Here is a 6,802-nt window from a genome sequence, read left to right as displayed (position 1 = left end):
TAGTTGATCTATTATACAGCCTAAGAGAATGTTATTACTTAAATGATACTGCATTCATTCAATTAAATTCCCGATTTTTTTTTTTTTGTACTAAACAATTGTTTGGGAAAAGAAAAGTGAAGAAATTCAAACAAACGAGATTTTAGTGCCATCCAGGGACAATGATTTCTTAAATTAGATCTTTTTCCTCTTTGTTCAAACGATTTGTGTTTAGACAGAGCCTAGGCATGTATTCAGACTTCAAGGGGAAAATATATTCAAAACAGATGAAAGCGTTTATTAGTTGCACAACAAAGAAATACCATCCAATTTTATATATGTCAGTCTAAGAAAATTTGAAGCTGTCATCAACTGTAACTGAAAGAATAGAAAAAATGTTTAAAGCAATTCTACATTTCTTGGCCTTTATTCACCAAACCACTAAAGCAAATTGTTTTTCAGAACCACCCAGAACAGAAGATGCCAGAGGGTGGTTTCAAAGAGTTTCTAATGAAAATCTGCAGTGTTTATTCTGATCTCCATGTGAAATAGAGTTGGTCTGTTTTGTTTTGTTTTTTATTTGTTTTGTTTTCATTTTTCTCACATGTGAGACTTCCCCTCTCTGATGAATAGTTAAATGGGGTGACTAAAAGCCACTCTAGCAGGAACCGCTGTATTTTCCACTCTGTATAAAGTACTTCATACATGGCTGAGCATTCCAACTTAATAATATGTAACCTGGTATCACTAGCAAGCATTCACTAATTTATTCATTCATTCAGACATGTATTAAGCACCTGCTAGGTATGGGGGATGCAAACATGAATAATATGTGGTCCCTGCCTCCAGTCCACAGTCTAACGGGTGGTTACAAAGGTCTAGGCTGAAGATCTTGAGTTGGGGGCCAGAGCACAGGGGTATCAGCCACTGCCATGGAGTGGACGCCATCACTCCAGGTTGTGTGTAGACTGAGAAGCTGGGAAAGGCTTGTGGACTTAAAAAATTATTCACAAACTAAAAGTTGAGAATTATGCTTTATTTGGTGGGCATTGTTAGGACTTCAAGCCCGGAAGGCAGCATCTCAAGTAACCCTGAGAGAACTGCTCTGAGGAGGCATTGGAGGGGAGCCAGGTTACATAGACGTTTTGCAGCAAAGGGCAGGTAGTTGGGAACATCAAAGGATTATTGTAAATTAAAGGAAACCAGAAATCCCAAGTTAAGGGAATGTAGCGCTTTTGTGTGTGTGGGAAGATGCAAGAGTCTGCGCTCACTGAAATCATTCCTTTGATATGCACCTCAGCTATCTGGGGCCAGTATCCTGTATTTTCATATCCTGAGTTTCCTCAGGGCTCACCGTGGGGAGTGGCTGCAGTCTGATGGCTGCTAGATGGCAGGTATTCTTTCTTTCCCGAGTTCCCTCAGGGCTCGCCGTTGGAGGGCTGCACGCACTGATGACTGTGACCTCCTTTGTTTACTGATATGGCAGGAAATATTCCATTTCTCAGGCTGGAACCTGGAGGCAGGCCAACATTTAGGGAGACAGAAACACCAGAGGGTTGGAAGAGGAAATCAGAGTATGGTGAGGGGCAGGGGTTATGTCACAGAAGTCAAAGGAGCTGTTTCTAGGACGGAAAATGCAAGAATGCAACAATGCTGTAGGGAGGCCCAGTGAAACAGGCTGAAAGAGTTGTTGGGATTCCAAGTTTGCTGATGGCCTTAGCAGAGGTGGTGGCAGTAGAGAGATGGGGGGAAGCTCATTGCCAGGGTTGAGAAGCAGATGTGAGACAATGTAAAGGAGATGGTAAGGGAGAAATTCTTCCCATATTAAAGAGATGATGAAAAAGCTTTCTAGCCTGAGAAAGTGTTCCTATTAATAGTGAAGGGAAGGGCTTCCCTGGTGGTGCAGTGGTTAAGAATCCGCCTGCCAATGCAGGGAACACGGGTTCAAGCCCTGTTCCGGGAAGATCCCACATGCAGCGGAGCAACTAAGCCCGTGCGCCACAACTACTGAGCCTGCGCTCTAGAGCCCTCGAGCCACAACTACTGAAGCCCACCCACCTAGAACCCAAGCTCCGCAACAAGAGAAGCCACCACAATGAGAAGCCCACGCACCGCAACGAAGAGTAGCCCCCGCTCGCCGCAACTAGAGAAAGCCCACGCGCAGCAACAAAGACCCAACGCAGCCAAAGATAAAATAAATTAGAAAAAAAATAGGAAAGGGCAGGGGAGTATTTACCGTGAATCAAATAAATGAATCTTGAGCTTCAGGACCCTCACCTGCATGGACCCCCAACAGGCCCTGGGAGGGACCCTAGGACACGCAGACCTCAGAGATACTGCAGGTTCGGTTCCAGACCACCGCAAGAAAACGAGTATCAAATAAAGCAAGTCACATGAATGTTTTGGTTTCCTAGTGCATATAAAAGTTGTTTACACTATACTGTGTCCATTAAGTGTGCAATAACGTTATATCTAAAAAAACAATGTATGTAACTTAATTAAAAACTACTTTATTGTTGAAACCTTATAATTACCATCTGAGCTTTCTCATTCTAAATATTCACTTTCATATCTAGGTTTTATGCCTAACTGCGTTATTTGCCTTAAACAGTTTGCGCACGCGCGCGCGCGCACACACACACACACACACACACACACACACACACAATTATGTAAGCTTCAGACCCCACAAAACCTGGATCTGCCCCATGGTGTTAGCCTTCAGGGGAGGGGTCTTGAGAGAAGGAAATGAAGAGTGAGTGTCCAGCATGTCCTGGGACCACTCCTCACTCCCAGATGGACAGAGGGAAGCTCACTGCAAGGTGCTGACCGTCTAGAAAGGATGCTAGGCACTGAGCTTGTAGGTGGAGGCTACATGCCCTTGGGCACGGCCTGAGGAAGTGGCCTCCCCAGCAGCACTGGTCACCAGATATCCAGTCCCTCCAGGACCCAGGGCCAGGTGAAGCTGTAACTGAGCAGTACCCTATGGGGCCTTCCCAGGACAGGCCTTCCCCCATATCCTCTGCTTAGCTCCTCTCTAAAGTACCCAGATAACAGTATTCGATGTACATTTCCTGAGTTATTTCACAGAGGTGAAAACCCCCCACCAAATGAAAGATGTTAACTACTTGATGACCATGAGCACATAGCCCCAGGCCTCCTGGAGCCTAAAGACTGATAATGTTAACCCCTGTGATACCACCCTGTTCCCTCACCATCAGCCAATCACAGAATTGTGCATGAGCTGATCACATACCCTGCGACCCCCCCCCCATGCCACTTGACTTTTAAAAATGCTATGGGGCTTCCCTAGTGGTGCAGTGGTTGAGAATTCATCTGCCAATGCAAGGGACACAGGTTTGAGCCCTGGTCCAAGAAGATCCCACATGCCACAGAGCAACTAAGCCCGTGAGCCACAACTACTGAAGCCCACGCGCCTAGAGCCCGTGCTCCACAACAAGAGAAGCCACCGCAATGAGAAGCCCGCCCACCGCAACGAAGAGTAACCCCCGCCCGCCACAACAAGAGAAAGTCCGCACGCAGCAACAAAGACCCAACACAGCCAAAAATAAATAAATAAAATAAATAAATTTATTTTTTAAAAAATGCTTTGCTGAAACCCTTCGGGGAGCTCTGGGCTTTTTAGGGCATGAGCCACCCACCTCCTGCGTTGTCCTGCAATAAATGTTTCTCTGCTCCAAACTCCAACGTTTTGATCTGTTTGGCCTCACTGTGCGTCGGGCACACGAACTTGTGCTAAGAAAGCCAGCCAGGGTCAGTAGATGCCTGTAAGAAATAACAGCTGTTGCCTGTACCACAGCAGGTGTTAAATAGAGTGGTACTTTGAATATTCTCCTTGGAAGCCAAAGGATCTAGCGTTAGAGAGAGAGAGAGAGAGAAAAGCTGATTTGATAGAGGCACTGCCCCCCTGGACCGACGGATTTAGCTACATGCTCATCAGCTCTCTCCCCTGCAAGGATGTAAGCTCCTTTAGCTTAGCAATCTTGGCCATCAGTGTTATGTCTGTGTAAAAACAGAAAATTATAAACTTAGGAGACTTGATTCAACGTAAGATTATAGTTGAAATCAGAGGCTACATGTTTCGAAAAGGGTTAAGGAACTTCAAGAAGATGAAAATACTATTATTATCTCAAACACTTTGAGAGTACAAGCCCAGAGTTAGTCTTGAAGATACCAAAAAATATGAATCTTAGTCAAGCTGGAGTGAAGGCCCTTTGAAGCCAAATCATAAAATTGGGTTGTTTGCCACAAGCGTTCTTGTGAAATTCTATTGTAGCTGCGATGATTTACTGATACATAACCCTTAACCTAGAGACTACTGTCACACTTGTTTTACTTGTTGCTGTAGAAAATTGAATTTACTCATTGTACGTTTGTTACGGACAACTGGGTTTACCATAAATCTCGTCTTATTTATCCCATTAGCTATGACGTATCTGATCTCATTACAATTAACCAAGCCAGCACTATAAAAGCGGCGTAGATTCACTTGAGGTTAGAAAGGACAACACGAACTTTTCCTCCCCACGTAAGTCATGCAAGTTGTTTTTTTGTGTGTTTATTTTGTTTTTGATAATGATAATAGCAGAATTGTTTTTGAAATACAGTGGAGGACATTTTCTTCCAGCTGGATCCTAGCATCTAGAAGAGTGTGTGGTACTTACTGCACACTTGAGTGTGCAGTAAATGTCTGTTGACTGACTTATTTGTTGACTTCTCATCGACACTGAGAGGAAAAGTATCTGTTAGAAGAGATACTGTATAAACTGGAGGTCAAAACATTAGAGTAGAACTTTCCTTTGGTTCTCTGAAGTAATTTTCACTAATTTGCTTCAAATCTTTCATTTAAATGACCATACATTCTTTTTCTATCACTTTGAAATGACATTTATTGAGTGCTTATTATGTACAATGTATATATTTCAAGTGCATCACCTCATTTAATTCTTACAAGAAATATAAGGTAGGAAATTATCTTTATTTTATAGATAATTGTTTTTCAGAGAGGTTAAGTAATCTAAGATTGATTAGCAATACTGCCAATGCTTTTTTTTCCAATTGCCTAAAAAGTACTTTTAATTTTTAATTTTTTTATACTTTTTTCATTTATTTATTTATTTATTTATTTTTTGGCCGAGTGGCATGTGGGATCTTAGTTCCCTGACCAGGGATCAAACCTGTGTCCCCTGCATTGGAAGGCGTATTCTTTACCACTGGACCATGAGGGAAGTCCCCTATTTTTATTTTTAATTATTTATTTTTTTGACCGTACATTCTTTAAGCACCTAATTTAGTATCATGACAGAGGCTGAATCCAGTCAGAGATGAAATGCAATCATGAACCACATCCTTTAAAACTGCTGGTCTCAACAACTCCTTCCAGCATACAGAGGGTTAAGCACATCGTATAACTGCAATAATTCAGGAGCCCACTAGAGGGCAACAAAGGGACAGAAATTTATTGCAAAGCCAAGAAAGTAGTGACAAGGTAGGAATGACCCATTTCTTTTTAGGCCGGGTTTGTATGAGCCAAAGGGCAGAGGTAAGAACATTATTCCCAAGAACTGAAGAAGACAGAGCTGGGGAATTTAAAAAGTTTAATGCAAAGCAGCAAAGAGAACTGATAAAGTAGGAAACACTTAAAAGGCATGGACGCAGGGGTCAGAGAACAATAGTGTTACTAGAAATGTTAAGTGTAGGGTTGAAAACATTAAGGGCCACGGAGAATATGCAACGCCAAGGTCATAAATCACTAGAAATTCAAGACACTGAGTACAGAAAGCAGAGGGCACATGTCCCATAAACCTGGGCTGCCCCCCTGAGCCTGAGTGAAGAACTGACTTCAACCTCCTGTAAGGACTGTACATTGCCCAACCACTGTAAAGCAATTATTCTCCAATAAAGATATTAAAAATTTAAAAATGACTGTACATTCCTCAACTATGTCTTGTGGTAAAGAAAAAAGATTTTAGGCAATTAGGATTCTTCTAACTTCCTGCATTGCCCATCACCCTGGAAGTCAGTAGTCACTTACTGTGTGATCTCAACCCCTCTCTCTACACCTTAGTTTCCTCACCTGTTAAATGGAGATAATGACAGCCCAAGGTAATTGCATTTTATATGAAGGATTCAATATAGACCTCACATTATGGAAGACAAAATTTAAGGTTGATCCACACAAGGAATATCAAGCACTTCTGTTGTCAAGCTGGCACAGTTTACAATGCACTCCACCAGCCAACCTTGAAGTTACACAATACTTGACAAAATTTCATTGGTGGGTGGTGGAGGAGATGTAGATATTTCCTCTATTTCAAATTCTTCACACAAACTGAGACTTTATTAATATTTTTATTACACTATATCAAATTTCCATTAAATTTTAAATTAAATACATATTATTTAAGTTGAGTCTTGGACAAAAAGGACCTGGAGTAGAACTTGATAAATATTTTTATCTGTCAGCTACTGCTGTGTAACAGAACACCCAAAACTCAGTAGATGAAAACAAAAACCCTTTGTTAATTCCCATTTATCTGCCGGTCAGCTGGGGAGTTGGCTAATCTAGGCCAGGCTTGCCTGGGAAGTTCTGCTGGTCTCAGCTGGGTTTACTCACACATCTATAGCCAGTTAGGGGTTAAATAACCTAGGCTGAATTTAGCTGAGATGCCCCTAACTTTTCATCCTCCCTCTGTGATTAGCAAGACAGTCAGGGCATGTCCCTTTCATGGAAGTAGCAGAAGTATAAGAAGGCAAGTGGAAACAGACAGACTCTTGAGGCCCAGGCTTGGAACTGGAGTTC

Source organism: Aethalodelphis obliquidens, unplaced genomic scaffold (genome assembly GCF_003676395.1).
Source record: "Aethalodelphis obliquidens isolate GAN/ISIS:26980383/991018 unplaced genomic scaffold, ASM367639v1 scaffold27, whole genome shotgun sequence".
Lineage (NCBI taxonomy): Eukaryota > Metazoa > Chordata > Mammalia > Artiodactyla > Delphinidae > Aethalodelphis > Aethalodelphis obliquidens.
This window is presented reverse-complemented; position numbering follows the sequence as displayed.